The sequence below is a fragment of the Mustela erminea genome, chromosome 17, assembly GCF_009829155.1.
Source record: "Mustela erminea isolate mMusErm1 chromosome 17, mMusErm1.Pri, whole genome shotgun sequence".
Lineage (NCBI taxonomy): Eukaryota > Metazoa > Chordata > Mammalia > Carnivora > Mustelidae > Mustela > Mustela erminea.
The window spans coordinates 5,467,254-5,484,657 of NC_045630.1; the positions used below are offsets into that span (position 1 = coordinate 5,467,254).

The following is a 17,404-nucleotide window of genomic DNA, read 5'->3' on the forward strand; positions in this document are numbered from 1 at the left end:
CCCAAGGTCCTAGATAAACACTCTTATCAGGTGGGATAGTCCAAGGGCTTAGAGGTTATCTCCCAGGAATTGGCCACCCGCCAAACCTTTCTTTGAAATGTGCAGGGTTTAGATAACCCAGACCTGCTAAGTTAATTCTTCACTGCGCAGTGACCTAGTACTAGTGCGGCACCAGGGGTACTAAGATTGTGGTTTTTAAACAGTACTTTTCACAAAAGAAATCAGGGATCTCTGGATAAATTTCTTAGTTCAGGTTTAGGGCAGGAATAATGTACAAGACAAGCTCAGAACTTTTCATATTGTGATACCAGAGAGTAAGGAAAGTATCAAAGACCATTGGAATTGTGTCAGTACCGTTCAGAAATCTATCTTTCAACGGCCAAAGAGGATGATTTGAGCAACAATAAAGATAACTACTAAAGTAGATTAAAACATATAAAAATGTGTGTATCTATCATTCATACTGGTATTAAAATAACTAAAACTCATTGGTCAACTTTGGAAGATGCTAGGAGCCATGCAAATCATTAATGTGAAAACAGATAAATGAAACATTTCTCTCTCTTTTCCTAAATGATCAGTGAAACCAGATAGTTGATGTGGGCTGAATAGGGAAGGACTTCTCTTTGTGTAAGTATTTCAACTAAAAAGGGGTGGGGGGGGAATGTTACTATTTTACAAATACTGCTCAACTACTAGATTTAGGCAATGATCATCACCCCTAAAAAGAGAGAGAGAGAAAACAAGACACTGTTCCTTCTATTACAAGTACAAATACCACCAGTAAAGCAGGCCTGAGAAAAACAGAAGAACCAAAATGTGACCAAGCTTCTACCAGTTTACGGGTGACACAGGGGACAAAGGAACACATTAAGGGACACTCAGGAATGCAGCCATGCAATCAGTAAAATCCAGACTATGAGATAATGCAATATATTTATGAGAAATTAGTACTACGGAGCTGGCTTTTCAACCAAAAACTTGCAGAATATAAAGGAAGAATGAAGAATAGAAGAAGCATATCAACAAATCAGAATATCCTAATAGATCTCTAAGAAATTAGAATATCTTCATTTGTAGCCTAACTCAAACTACAAAAGCGAAAAACAAAATGGAAACATTTATAGCACAGTTGGGAAATGGTAAACGCTAATTATATGATGATATTAAGAAATTAATTTTTAGGTGTGATGAAATTGTGTTCTTTTTAAAGGACTCCTCATCTTTCAGAGATACATAATGGAATCTTTATAAATTAAAATGATATGATATTTGGGATTTGCTTCAGACTAAACTGCTGGGAGGTACAGCGAATGGTGGAAATATAGATGAGACAAAATTGGTCATACTTGTATTGATATTTGTTCAATCAGGGTGAGAGCTACGTTATATATTCTACTTTTACATGTTTGAGCATTTCTATAATAAAAAACAAAACCTCTGTATCAAATAACAAGATAGCCCCATTATTTTGATTGAAAAAAGGAATAATAGGCAATCTCACTTACTCTTTCATTCATCCAACAAATTACTATCAGCTCTTGCCAGACAACATAAAAACAGTGATAAACAGAAGAGAAAGAAAAACTCCCTGTCTCCATGGAGCACACATTCTAATGATGGGAAAAGACGATCGTAAAAAAAAATGAGTGAGGTGAACGAAGTATGCCAGATGCTTCTAACTGCAACAGTGGTCTGTAAATCAGACTAGGGAGCTAGAGAATGGAGGGGAACAGTAATTTTGAAGAAGTTGTCCCCAAGAAGATGACTTTTTCCCCCTTGTTTTTAAGTACTTATTTTAATTCCAGTTAACTACAGTGTTAAAATTAGTTTCAGGTGTACAATATAGTGATTCAACAATTCCGTTCATTACCTGGTGCCCATCACAAGTGTACCCCTGAATCCCAATCACCTATTTTGCCCAATCCCTACCCACCTCTCCTCTGGTAACCATCAATTTGTTCTCTATGAGTCTGCTTCTTGATTTGTCCTTTTTTCCCTTTGTTCATTTATTTCTGAAATTTCACATATGAGTGAAATCATATGGTATTGTCTTTTTCTGACTTATTTTGCTTAGCATTATACTCCCTAGCTCCACTCATGTCATTGTAAATGGCAAGATGTCATTCTTTTTCACAGCTGATTGATACTCCATTTATGTCCATACCACTTCTTTATCCATTCATTAACTGGTGGACACTTGGCGGGTTCCATATCTTGGCTATTGTAAATAACGATGCTATAAACATCAGGGGGCATGTATCCCTATGAATTAGTGTTTTTGTATTCTTTGAGTAAATATACAATACCAGAAGTGCAGCTCCTGGGTCATAGGGTAGCTCTATTTTTAACTTGAGGAACCTCTATACTGTCTACCACAGAGGCTGCACCAGCTTGCATTCCCAGCAGAAGTGCATGAGGAGGGTTCCTTTTTCTGCTCATCCTCGCCAATACCTGTTGTTTCTCGTTTGTTGATTTTAGCCATTCTGACAGGTGTGAAGTGATCTCTCATTGTCGTTTTGATTTGCATTTCCCTGATGATGAGTGATGTTGAGCATCTTTTCAGCTGTCCGTTGGCCATCTGGATGTCTTCTCTGGGAAAATGCCTGTTCATGTCTTCTGTCCATTTTAATCAGATTATTTGTGTTTTGGGATTTTGAGTTATAACAGATATTTATGTATTTTGGATACTAATCCTTTATTGGATATGTCATTTGCAAATATCTTCTCCCATTCAGTAAGTTGCCTTGTAGTTTTGTTGGTCATTTCCTTTGCTGTGCAGAAGCTTTTTATTTTGATAAAGTCCTAATAGTTTATTTTTGCCTTTATTTCCCTTGCGCCGAGACATATCTAGAAAAAAGTTGCTGAGGCTGATGTCAAAGAGGTTACTGCTTGTGTTCTTTGCTAATATTTTTATGGCTTCAGGTCTCACATTTAGGTCTTTAATTCATTTTGAATTTATTTTTGTATATGATTGTTGAGGGTTTTCAACATGAATGAATGTTGTACTTCGTCAAATGCCTTTTCTGTGTCTATTGAAATGATCATATGATTCTTACCCCTTCTCTTACTGATGTGCTGTATCACATTGATTGATTTGTAAATATTGAACCACCCTTCAACCCAGGAATAAATCCCATTTGATCATGATAAATTTTTAAATGTATGGTTGGATTCAGTTTGCTAGTATTTTGTCAAGGACTTTTGCATCTATATTTATGTTCTGCACAAAGGATTCACAATAGGCATGTTTTGGTTGCAAAAAGAAAAGAAAACTTAATATTATTACTATTACAGAAGCCTAATAAAAGCAGAGGAGGAAAGGAATCTATACAAGACAAAGGTAACAGTACACAATAAATGAGAAAGAAGCAAAGTTACATCAAACCCAGTACTTGCAACATCAAACCTCCTCAGCCAGGGAGGCGCCATGGAAACTGCCAGGCTGGAGTCCTGACCGAGAGGCCTGGGCAGAGCGTCCTCCCCTCAGGTGAGACTTGTACCTGACCATCCCCATAAGGGCCACGTTTATAGGGCAAATAACAGGTTTTGAAATTAAACATTTGCCTCCCAACGTGCAGTTTGGACCGGGGTGCACTTTCAGGTTATCATGTTTCCATATTTTCAAGGAGCCTGGGCCGTGTGTGTCCGTCTCCCCTCCCCGATTCCATTCTAGGGGGGGCCAGCCCAGCCTGCAGCAGGAGCGGATGTGAGACAAGATTTGTAGCTCTTGGTGTCCGGAACAGAAGGGCCAGTTCTGACCCAGAGGCCGGATATTATATTTTAAACAATTAGGCTCCCAAGGTTATTCACACAGCATGAGTCTCACAAACAACATTCCTTAGCCTGCCTGGGTACGTGCAGGTCTAGCCGGTCAGTTTTCAGGACAAATCATAAAAATACTTATCCATACAGAACAGATACTATAGATATTGGTCTGCAGTTCTCTCTTTTTGGTGATGTCTTTACCTGATATTTTTTGATATAGGGTAATGCTGGCCTCATAGAATGAATTTGGAAGTTTTCCTTTTCTACTTTTTGGACCCATTTGAGAATAGGTATTAACTCTTCTTAAATATTTGGTAGTACTCACCTGTGAAGCCATATGTCCTGCATTTTTGTTTGTTGGGAGGCTTTTTTAAGAAAAAACTTTTTATTACTGATATAATTTCTTTGCTGGTTATTGGTCTGTTCAAATTTTCTGTTTCTTCCTGACTTAGCTTTGGTAGTTTTGTGTTTCTAGGAATTTATACATTTGGAGAAGACGGCATTTAAGCAGACATGTGAAGAAGGTAGAGGAAGAGCTGCAGGATGTCTGTGGGACGAGCATTCCAGGCAGATGGACGGAGCGCAGAGGCCCGAAAGTGGGAGTGAACCCGGAGCGCTAAAGCAACAGCAGAGAATAGCGCGGTTGCCGCAGAGCGCGCAAAGGAAGGGGTGGGAAGCAAAGTGAAAGAGGCAGCGCAAGGTCTTGGCGGCCACAGAAAGGACCCTGTCACATGACTTGAGATGGAAATCACCACTAACGGTTGACTGGTCTGTTTGTAAGTAGTTTATTGAAGTGTGTATCAATGTCTTAGGACTGCCATACAAATCACTACAAACTGGATGGCTTAAACCAATAGCAATTTTGTTATCTCAATGTCCAGGCATCTAGAAATCTAAAATCAGGGTGTCCGTAGGGTTCATTCTTCCTGGAGGCTGAGCCTGAGGAACTATAAAATCTGGAGGAAGGGAGATAATACAGCTAAGACTGAGAACTATTAGCAAGACAGGAACGAACCAAGAGAATGTGGTGTCTCTCCTAGAAATCAAGTGAAGAACCTGTTTCAGCGGCGCCGAAGAAATGTTGCTGGCAGGTTAACTGAGACTGGCCATCAGCTTGGCAATACGAAAGTCACTGGAGACCTTGATAAGAATAGTAACAGCTCAATGACGGGGCAGACGCCTTATTGAGTTCAAGAGACAATGGGAGGAGAGGAAAGGAAGAAAACACGATTCTTTACAGACACTTTGCTCTAGGAGTGGATAATGGAGCAATATGGAAAAGTGTAAGGACTACTTGTGTTTATTTATTTGAAATTTGATTTCTTTTCAGAGAGAGAGGGTGGGGGAGGGAGATAGGGAGAGAGAGAGTCCCAAGCAGGCTCCATATGCGGGAATTGATCTCAGGTCTCTGAGAGCAGGATCTGAGCCAAAACCAAGAGGCAGATGCTTCACTGGCTGGCCCACCAGGCACCGCAATTGTTTTTATTTTTATTTATTTATTTATCTATTATTATTATTTTTATTTTTAGATTTTATTTATTTTGACAGACAGAGATCACAAGTAGGCAGAGAAACAGGCAGAGAGAGGGAGGGGGAAGCAGGCTCCCCGCTGAGCAGAGCCCGATGTGGGGCTCGATCCCAGGACCCTGGGATCACGACCTGAGCCGAAGGCAGAGGCTTTAACCCACTGAGCCACCCGGCTGCCCCATTGTTTTTATTTTTAATTGGATAAATCATAACAAGTTTATAAGGTCGTGGGAATTATCAAATAGAGAAGGCAGCATGAAGCGTGCCAGAGTAAAAAAGAATCACAGGTGCAGTGCTCTAAGTGAGAGGGATGAGCTTTAGACCCAAGGAGTGGTGTTGACCTGAAGAATAAGTGCGAGCAAGTAATCCCTTCTAACAGGCTGAGGTGGCTAGGACACAGATATAGGACGGATGCCAGTGGCTGGGTGTATGGCCCAGAAGGGGCTTGCGTAAGTTCTCTTCCGAATGCTGCTTCTTTCTCAGTAAAGTACGAAGCTAGGCATGAGGTTGGGATGGAGATGTTGGAGTTTTGAGGAGAGAGGAGACGGTATGAAGGAGCCATCCAGAAGAGTGGGAGAGTGAGGGACTAGGGTGACACAGTAGCATTAAGGGTGCCCTTGAGGTGATGGTCATAAATTTACAGTGAAATGGGGCAGCCTGGTAACGGGTCCTTCTGCAGTTATGATAGGATGCGCTGGTGTTGACACAGAATTGGCAGAGTTGGGTTTAGCAAGGAATGGCCTGTACCAAACAAAGAAAGGAAAAGATCAGCAAAGGAGATGAGAAGGCCTGCAAGGGAGTGACCCTTAACTGTGGATTTTAACATGGTAAAAAGCTAAATGAAGACCGTGTGTGGTAAGAGATGGGGGAAATGGTGATGTGATTGAATCAACAGATTGTAGGTCCCACATGCAAGAGCGGAACTGTTGAACTTGGGGTGCCAGGAGATATGAGCCAAAACACTGAGGTGGTAAGTGGAGCAGAGAATTAGAAACGAATGCATTCTGGGGTTGTGTTACTAATAATTGTAAGGACCAGGATAGGAGTAGGAGACTGGGTAACTGAAGTGGGATGCAGGACAAGTTCACTAAGGAGACGATGTCGAAGAACTGAGACATCAGGATTTGAAAAGATGATCTCCATGGAGACTGAAATCCCCAAGAACCATGGCAGAAGTAGCACTGGAGAGCGTGACAGGGATCCCAGAGCTGGAATCATCGAAGAAAGTATGAGTGTGCTGGCAGAGTTGGTGACAACAGCAAGGAGGGGTAGGTGACAATCTGTCCACAGGACACTCCAACCTGGAAGTTCTTAGGGAGAAGTGAGGGAAAATGAGGAGCCGGGGGGCACCCATCTCCCCTCCAAGCCCAGGGGCATGAGGAAGGTGGGGAAGAGACAACTGAAGTGGAGAGAACAGAGAAACATGAAGGAGGAGAGAACGTTCTGACAAGAGGTGGTTATAATGGAGGGTGTGCCCACAAACCCCCTTGAGCTCCAGAGGTCCCCATAAAAGGGTTTTATGAGATGGGGAGGGCTAGGAGAAGGGACCAGAAAGGAAATGTGCAGAGCTGTGTGGGGATTCTCATGTGGGGAAAGAGGATGACCTAAGAGTCTGGTGTTTGGGAGCATGGGGTGTGGGGTGTGGGTAGATGATGGAAAAAGAAATAAATGGCCCAATGAGATGGGTCTCGGTGGTCTCAGGACAGGAGGAGGTGAAGCTGCTCACAGCTGTTGGGTGTGAGGGAGCAGTAGAGTCTCGGGCCGTGGTAATATTGCTGTCAACCAGATGAGGAGGCAGGGAAGATGTCTTATCAGGGCACTGACACATTCCCCAGGAGCTTGCGGGGGGCTAGTGGTGACAAGGTTGTCATAACTAGAACTTCTTGGTGCCAAGAATATTCTACGTGTATTAAATCTTTTAATTCTCATAACAACCTAAAAGGTAGGTGTTGCTACCACCACTTTTAGATGAGAAGCAGAGAGGTTCATTTGCCCAAGGCCATACAGTGAGCAAGTGGTCAAGCCCAAATCTGACTAGAGACTGTCTGCCTCGAAGGCCATGTCCTTGACCACTGACTCTACCAATATTTGACATTCCCCAGGTACCGTCTGTGTGCCCGCTCTCCGTGAACTCTCTAAGAGTAGGGACTGCCATTCATCTACTGCTCTCTTGCACTGGCATAATGCCAGATATTTAGAAACTGCTTAATAAATGTCTGTATAGTAAATAAGTAGGTGCGTGAATGGGATGAATAAATAGAAAAATGAAATAAGCAAACTTGACCTTATGGAAGGGTAGGGACTGGGTTAAAAATGAATGAAATCTTTTCTTTGCCATGCCAAATTATTAGAGGTATATAACCAGATACTTGTAAAGCTATAAGTAAAACAAGACAGTGAATACACGAAGTTGGGAATTAGGCTTAAATATACATAGGAGTTTATTAAATGAAAAATCAGCATTTTGAAATTATTGTGGAAACATGGATTTATAAAATGATCTGGGGATACTGGTTAACCATCTAGAAAAAAAATGCAGTCTGAATCCACGTCATACTGTCACCAGGATGCAATTTAGATGGATCAAAAATTAAGATATAAAAAAAACCGAAATTCTAGAAGTCTGAAAAGCAAGATGTAAATATATATTTAAAAGATTTATTTATTTTAGAGAGAGAACGTGTGAACGGGAGAGGCAGAGGGAGAGGGAGAATCAAGCAGACTCCACGCTGAGTGCGATACACCCTGAGATCACGTCCTGAGGCGAAACCAAGAGTCAGATGTTTAACCAATTGGACCACTCAGCTGCCCCAGCAAGGATATATTGGTATCTCAATGTGTGGAAGGCATTTATTAATGCAATATAAAGCCCCAAAACATAAAAGATGGATAGATCTGAACAACATAAAAGTAAAAATTTCAGCATGGCAAAAGCCACAATTAATCAAGATGACAGAGGTACAAAAACGATGGGCTAAAATATTTGCAACTCATACCATAAAGCGCTTCTAAAAATGGTTAAAAACAATTCAAAAGCATAGTGGACAAAAAACAAGAATGCTTAGTTAATAAAAAGGGAAATATATAATTGCTCTTTAGCATACAAAATATCCTCAGCCTCATAATAAGAGAAACAGGATTTCAGTCCTACCGCACTACCATGGTTACTATCACACTGACAAAGAGCCAAGTTTGATAAACATCCCGCATGGCGAGTGTATGGGGAATGGGTACACTTTTGGACTCACACATTTGCAGAACAACAGATGTACAAGGATATTCATTGCAGCTTTTGTAACAGCAAAAGCCAAGAAGACATTAATGAAAAAAGAGAGAGAAGCCATCAATGAACAGGGATAAGCCACACCCATGCAATGGTGTGTTGCCAGAAGCACATGCACATACAATCACCTGTGAAAACGCGGGGGGAGACTCAAGAGAATGATGTGGAATGAGTTCCAAGATCCATCAAGAACAAAGAAAGAAGGTGCAGACAGTATGCTACCATTTCTATTATTTTTTTCTGAGAGAGAGATTGAAGAATATATGAATGAATACATATCTGGTATGCTTCAATGGGTGTAAAAGATGGAGGAAGTATACCCAAGAAACTGGCAATACTGGCTGCTTCTGGAAAAAAACAAGGAGTCCATGGGAGCAGTGGGCGAGGCAGGTCATGCACACAGATGACCGCATGCCCTTTCTATCTTTTGTATTGGACAGGAAGTACCTATTCCAGATAACTGGAGCAATTTGAAAAAGAATGCCTTTTTGTCCTCAAGTTGGGGAGAAAAAAATATACGTGCACTGCTTTACTACAAGATGAAAAATGTTAGGTGTCCTGATGAAATTGTCCAGAGATTAAATTCTGTTCTGTTGGCTAAAAAGAGCTGGTAGAAATTTAACAGGAGTATGCTTGTATTTTATTTACATATACCCAAATGGAACTGGAATGGCTATGCCTATTTCAATGTTTAGGTCATGTTCAGCAGCACTTTGGCCCCCAATGAGTTTTCTTCTGGTTAAAAGCAGGTGCCTGAGTATTTGAAGAATTGCCCAAGAGCATGGAGTGCATGCGGTACAAGCCAAGGGCCTGATGTAAGTGCCCATCACCCTCCTTTGTGACCTGTCCCGGCAGTAAAATAATTGTGCCGAACACCATTGTGTGCCAGTGCGAGACAGAAGATGCTCGTTATTTTTAGCAAATTCTAGTAAAAATGGTAGATGGTCTTTGGACTCTGCTGGCAGATTTGCCTCTGAGCTCCTGGGAAGCCAAATCTATTCAAATTGCCATCCTTGCCTATCATCTCAAACGGAGAAACGGACTTTCTAGGTTCCTCAAACTGAGATGCGGTGGGTGAAGAAATTCCCAGGGTGGCACCAGCTGGGGCTGATCGAAAGTCTGGGGTTTGTTTTACTTCTTAAAGCCAAGGAAAGACACAAAGCTCAGCTCAGCAGCTGACACAGACACCTAGTTCAACGGATGCAGAGCCCTTCCTATGTTCTTTTCCTTTTTTTTTTTTTTTTTAATGATTTTATTTATTTGAGAGAGAGAGTGTGCACAAGCAAGGGGAGTGGCAAGCGGAGGGGGGGGGGAAGCAGACTCCCAGCCAAGCAGAGACCCTGGGATGACAATGAGCCGGATGCACACACTTAACCACCCCAGCCACCCAGGCGCCCCGTGCCTTTATCTCCTACAGAAGAAGTTTCAGGGGCGCCTGGGTGGCTCAGTCGTTAAGCAGCTGCCTTTGGCTCAGGTCATGATCCCAGGGTCCTGGCACTGAGTCCTGCCTGGGGCTCCCGGCTCGGCAGGAAGCCTGCTTCTCCCTCTCCCACTCCCCCTGCTTGTGTTCTGTCTCTTGCTTTGTCTCTCTCGGTCAAAAAAATAAAATCTTTAAAAAAATAAGTAAGGTAGAAGTTTCACGTGACTCATTAATGTTAGTCCTTTCCATACCAACTAGCAGAAACTGTCTTAAAGATTAAAATATTGTAACTTGAGACAAAGAACCTCTATCTCACTATTGCCTGAGTCACCAAAGAGCCTCTATTAAAATTTGCTTTGTCCTGTCCCTTGAAATGTAATATTTGATACATGGATTTCTCTGCTTTCTCACTTTCATTCCCCAGCGGCAACCACTGTCCTGACTCCAGGCTTATAATTTCCAGCCTGTGGATTGTCTTTTCATAATCTCTGTAGTTTGTTCTTGTTTTCATGAACACAGTTTCTTCAGGTAGTCACTTGTATCAGTATTTTTTTTGTAGTGAACTCTTTCTGTTCAAAAAATCCTCAAGACCTCAAAGTCAGATGTGATTTGTCTTCCAAAACTTGAAATTTCTCTTCATATTTAAATCCTTAGACCAAGTGGAATTACATTTTTGAATAAAGTAGGGAACGGGTCTAATTTCAGTTGTTTTCCCTTTATGCATTTATCAATTTTTTTCTAAAAAACAATCAGATAAGTGGACAATTTTCTAAGTAGTCCCATTGGTCTGAAATGTCACTCCTGTCATACATCAGTTCCCAAAATGTGTGGGTTTTTGAATTCTGTTCCATTTGTTAATTTATCTATCCTTATTGCAAGCTCTGGCAGAGCAAGTCCCATCTTTCTGAGCACATCATTCTTCTACGGGACTGTCCCTGGCTCCTTCCTCTATTCTTCCCAGAACTGACCTACTAAGGCCCACAAAAAGAATGTTGGGATTTTAATTGAGATTGCATTTCATCTATAGATGAGTTCAGGGAGAACTGAAATCTTTATTTTTTTTATAGCTAGAAAACTGATCTATACAGAGAAAACCCATCTATAGAAAGACTCAATATTAAAGAATTCTCTGTATAAGATTTTGTTTTCCACTTAAGCTGTAAAATTTTCTACATATGGGCTTTATACATCTTGTTATAGTCAGATTTATTCCTTAGGTACCTCAGAGTTGTTTTTTTGTTTTGTTTTGTTTTGTTTTTGTTATTATACTGTCTTTTCTTCTTAGAAATATTTTTCCAAACTATTTGTTGCTGATGTATAGAAATGTATTTGACTTTTTATATTGATCTTATAGCCAGCCAAACTTACTATTTCTGCCTACTATCTGGAGGTCTTTTGAGATTTTCTGTAGACAACTGTATCTGTGAATAATGACAATTTATTCCTTTCTAAATCTTTTATTTTCCTTCTTATATTGTATGTGATAGAAACTCCAGTACAATGTTGGATAGAAGCAAAACAGAGGACATTTTGTCTTATTCCTGGTTTTAAAGGAGATGCTTTTAAAGTTTTTCCATTAACAATATTTGCTATAGAATTTGTGTAGATGCTTTTCATCAGGCTAAGAAGTCCTAGTCCTATTTCTAATTTGCTTGGAATTTTTATCATGAATAGGTATTGAATTTAGTCAAATTTTTTTTCATTCATTCTAATAATAACTTGGTTTTCTCCCTTTAATCTATTAATGTAATAATTGACATTTATAGATTTTCTAATGTTAAATCACTTTTGCTCTCCTGAATAAACCCAGATTGAATACAGACTACTTTTTAAAATATTGACAGATCTATTTCTTGAAATTTAAAACTCCCAGTTAAACCATGTGGCCCTGACATTTTATTCTTTTTTAATTTAAAAAAATTTAGTGTTTTCATTTAAACCCAATTAACTAACGTGTAGTGTATTATTAGTTTCAGAGATTGAGTTTAGTGATGCATCTGTTGCATATAACATCCAGCGCTCATTACATCACGTGCCCTCCTGAATGGCAATCACCGAGTTACCACATTCTCCCACACACTACCCCCCACTCTAGCAACCACCAGTTTGTTTCCTGTGGCTAAGAGTCTCTTCTGGTTTTGTCTTCCTCTCTGATTTCTTATTTTTCCCTCTCTTCCCCTATGATCGTGTTTTGGTTCTTAAATTCCACAGATAAGTAAATCATATGATATTTGTCTTTCTTGGACTGACTTATTTTGCTCAGCATAATACCCTGAAAACTGTTATAGTATTTTTTAAAAAATATTTTGTTTATTTAAGAAAGAGAGAGAGAGAGAGATCAGGACCCTGAGATCATCACCTGAGCCAAAGGCAGAGGCTTAACCCACTGAGCCACCCAGGCACCCCTGTTGATGGCATTTTGATAGGGATTGCGTTGAATGTGTAGATTGCTTTGCGTAGCATAGACATTTTAAGAAGTTTGTTCTTCTTGAACATGGAATTTTTTGTTTTTTTGTGTCTTCAATTTCTTTCACAAATCTTTTATAGTTTTATAGACTTTTTTAAACCTCTTTTGTTAGGTTTATTCCTAGGTATCTCATGGCTCTTGGTACAAAGTTACATGGGATTGATTCCTTGATTTCTATTTCTGCTGCTTCATTGTTCGTGTAAATAAATGCAACTGACTTCTGTGCATTGATTTTACAGCCTGTGACTTTGCTGAATTCCTGTGTTCATTCTAGAAATATTTGGGTGGAATCTTTTGCGTTTTCTATACATAGTATCATGTCATCTGTGAAGAGTGAAAGTTTGGCTTCTTCTTTGCCAAATTGGATGCCTTTTCTTTTCATTGTTTGATTACTGAAGCTAGGACTTCAGCACTCTACTATACACACAGTACTATGAACAGCAGTGGTGAGAGTGGACATGCCTGTCATGTTCTTAACCCTGAGGGAAGAGCTCTTGGTTTTTCTCCCATTGAGGATAATGTTAGCTATGGGTTTTTCACATATGGTTTTTATGATATTGAGGTATGTTCCCTCTATCCTTACATTATAGAGGTATTTAATAAAGAAAGGATGTATTTTGTCAAATGCTTTTTCTGCATCTATCGAGAGGATCGTATGGTTTTTATCCGGTCTTTCATTTATGTGGTATATCACATTGATTGATTTTTGATTGTTGAACCACCCCTCCAGGCCAGGAATACATCCCACTTAGTCATGGTGACTAATCCTTTTAATGTACTGTTGGATCCAGTTAGCTAGTATCTTGGTGAGAAGTTTTGCATCCAGGTTCATCAGGGATCTTGGTCTCTAATTCTCCTTTTTGGTGGGGTCTTTGTCTGGTTTGGGGATCAAGGTAATGCTGGTCTCAAAGAATGAGTTTGGAAGTTTTCCTTCCCTATTTTTTGGAACAGTTTAAGAATAGCTATCTATATTCTTTAAATTTTTGATAGAATTCTCCTGGGAGGCCATCTGGTCCTGCTGGCCTTGGTTTTGGGGAGACTTTTGATTACCAATTGAATTTCTTTAATAGTTATGGCTCTGTTAAGTTTTCTATTTCTTCCTGCTTCAGTTTTGGTAGTTTATATGTTTTTGGGAATGTATCCATTTCTTCAAGATTGCCTAATTTTTTGGTCTATAGTTGCTCATAATATCCTTTATAACTGTTTGTACTTCTTTGGTGTCCTTTGTGATCTGACCTCTTTCATTTATGATTTCATTTATTTGGGTCCTTTCCCTTTTCTTTTTGATAAGTCTGGCTAGGGGTTTATTGATCTCATTAATTCTTTCAAAAACCAGTTCCTAGTTTTGTTGATTTGTGCTACAGTTCTTTTGAATTCTATTTCATTGATTTCTTCTCTAATTTTTATTATTTCTTTTCTCCTTCTAAATGTGGGCTTTATTTGGTGTTCTTTTTCCAGCTCCTTTAGGTGTAAGGTTAGGTTGTGTATTTGAGACTTTACTAATTTTTTGAGAAAGGCTTGTATTGGTAAGTACTTCCCTCTTAGGACCAACTTTGCTGTATCCCCAAGGTTTTGAACAGTTATGTTTTCATTTTCATTTGTTTCCATGATTTTTTAAAATTATTAATTTCCTTGTTGACACATTCTTTCTTTAGTAGGATGCTCTTTAATCTCCATGTATTCATGTTCCTTCCAAATTTTCACCTGTGACTGAGTTCAAGTTTTAAAGTATTATGGTCTGAAAATTATAGGGAAGAATTCCAGTCTTCTGGTACTGATTGAGACCTGATTTGAGACCCAGTATGTGATCTATTCTGGAGAACATTCCATGTGCATTCAAGAATAATGTGTATTCTGTTGCTTTAGGATGGAATGCTCTGTATATATCTGTGAAATCCCATCTGGTCCAGTGTGTCATTCAAAGTCCTTGTTTCCTTGTTGATCTTCTGCTTAGATGATCTGTCCATTGTTGTGAGTGGGGTGTTGGAAGTCCCTTGTTATTATTATATTTTTATCAATGTGTTTCTTTCATTTTGTTATTAATTGGTTTATATAATTGGCTGCTCCCATGTTAACATAAATATTTGTAATTGTTAGATCTTCTTGTTGGATATACCCTTTATAATATAGTGCCTTTCTTCATGCCTGACAGTCTTTGGTTAAAATCTAATTTGTTTGATATGAGGATTGCTACCCCAGCTTTTTCTAATGTCCATTAGACTGATAAATTGCTCTCCACCCCCTCACTATTAATCTGGAGGTGTCTTGAGGTTCAAAATGAGTCTCTTTTGACAAAATATGAATGGGTCTTGGGTTTTTTTTTTTTTTCTTTAAATCCAATCTGATATCCTGCGTCTTTTGATTGGAACATTTAGCCCATTTACATTCAGAGTAACTATTGACAGATATGAATTTAGTGCCATTGTATTCCCTGTAAAGTCCCCATTTTTGTAGATTGACTCTGCTTCTTTCTGGTCAATATTACTTTGAGACCCTCTCTTCACTTAAAGGGTCCTTTAAATACTTTTTGGAGGGCTGGTTTAGTGATCACAAATTCTTTTAGTTTCTGTTTGTCCTGGAAGCCCTTTATCTCTCTTTCCATTCTGAATGACAGCCTTGCTGGATTAAGTATTCTTGGTTGCATGTTTTTCTCAGTTAGTATCCTGAATATATTATGCCAGTCCTTTCTGGCCAACCAGGTCTTTGTGGATAGGTATGCTGCCAGTCTAATGTTTCTACCACTGTAGGTTAAGGAGCTCTTGCCTTGGCCTGCTTTCAGGATTTTCTCTTTATAAGGATTCTCTCTTTGTCTCTATCTGAAATTTGTAAGCATCACTATTATATATTGGCATGTTGATCTATATTTATTGATTTTGAGGGGTGTTTTCTCTACCCTTTGATTTGAATGCTTGCTTCCTTCCCCAGGTTAGGGAAATTCTTAGTTATGATTTGCTTAAATATATCTTCTCTCATCCAAGTACTAACCAGGCCCGACCCTGCTTATTAAATATATCTTCTGTCTCTCTCTCTCTTTCTTCTTCCTCTGGGACCCCAATAATTCTAATATTGTTTCACTTTATGGTATCACTGATTTCTTGAAGCTTCCCCTCAAGGTCCATTAGTTGTTTTTCTCTCTTTACCTTATCTTCTTTCCTTTCCATTATCTTGTCTTCTATGTCACTGACTTGGTCTTCTTCCTCATTTACCCTAGCTGTTAGAGGATCCATTTTTTATTCTTTTTTTACTATATCTCAGTTAAAGCATTTTAAATTTCAGGCTGATTAGATTTTATTTCTGCACTAAGATATTCTGTAGTGTCTTTTATGCTTTTATCAAGCCCAGCTATTAACTTCATAAGCATTACCTGAACTCCAGCTCTGAAATTTTACTTATATCCACATCAGTTAGATCAATGGCAGAGAGTATTACTTCTGGTTCTTTCTTTGTTGTGAATCCCTCTTTCTAGTCATTTTGCCCAGAGAAGAATGGATGAATGAGAGAATAAAATAAAAAAATCCACAACCCAAGCAAAATACATACTAGACAAATCCGAAGAGGTCAGAAACCAAAAAAGAAAAAAAGGGGGGAGAGAGAATATAATCTCCCAGGTGGACAAAACAGGGTGATCCTCTTGGTCCTGGGTGCCTTTTGGTCTGTTTGTTAGAGAAAGTAAATCCCAAAATGGTAAAGAAAGCAAAACATATATATACAACAATAGAATTGAATACAGTTAAAGGAAGCAAAAAATGAAGGATTTATCTATAAAATGTAAATGTAAAAATGGAAGTTAAAATTTTAAAAACAAAGAGTTGATAAATTAAGAACAATTGAAAAGGGGAAAAAAGGAAAATTTTAAACCGAAAGATAAAAGAATCATGAGAAAAAAACCCTCAAATTCTATATACTCTTTTCCCCTAGCACTGGAGTTTTGCAGTTTTATGTGCTCTGTAAACTTGGTATTTGCCTGATGTTCCAGGTGATCTTCTGGGGGAGGGGCCTGCTGTACTGATTCTCAAGTGTCTTTGCCTGGACATACTTGAGTCACACCTTGCCAGGGGGCTACACTCTGTGTAAGTTGCTTTGGTTTCCTCTATGTGGTTTTCATTCATTCCCTAAAGGCTTTCTGCATTGCTTTAGAAGATGGAAATAAAAATGGCCATGATCTGTTCTCCAGTCCTGGAGCTGATAGATCATGGCCCCCATCTCTTCAGTAAACATCAGGGAAAAGCAGTCTTCACTTTTGTGTGCACCAAACTCTGCAAACTCCTGTGGTGCACACCCACACCTATCCTCCGAGGGGAGGGATGAGGGTCACTGTGGTCTGCCACTTGCAGGGCCCCTGGACTGAGAGCAGTCACCACCCCTCCTGGATTTCAGATGCAGGGCCCCCTCATGGAGAACAGTTGCCCATTGTGCTGCTGTTTGTGGTTTTGTGGCAAACTGGGCTGACAGCCCATTCTCTGGCCACTGACCATAGCCAGTTTCCCCACTCTGATGCTTGAGATCTCTGGTGGTTTAGGCAACTCTGTTCTTTCTCTGACTCAGGTAGATCCTGAGATCACACTGTCCCACCTAGGATTCTGCCCTACTTTACCACCTGAGCACTTTCCAGGCAGGGACATCTCTCACTAGAATAGACTTCTAAAAGTTCTGATTGTGTGTTCTAGGGCTATATCACTTTCTGGTAGTAGGCTTAAGAAGGCTCCCTCGCCCTACTTTTTATCTTCCAATATATCTCCTCTGATTCAATTCTCCACACCTCCTATCTTGCAAAAAGTGGTTGCGTTTCTATTTGTAGAATTCCATCAATTCTTTTCCTATATCTTAGGTTGAGTTCATAGGTGTTCAGAGTGATTTGATAGTTATCTAGCTAAATTCAAAGTACCAGATGAAACGAGGTTCCCTAATCTTCCACCATCTTGCCTCCTACCCTAGAAGT

At 39.6% G+C, this 17,404-nt stretch overlaps 1 pseudogene; it reads left to right on the plus strand.

Annotated features, from left to right (window-relative positions):
* The first annotated feature begins 8,011 nt into the window (after positions 1–8,011).
* Positions 8,012–17,404, plus strand: part of LOC116576127 — a 41,308-nt pseudogene continuing 31,915 nt past the window's right edge.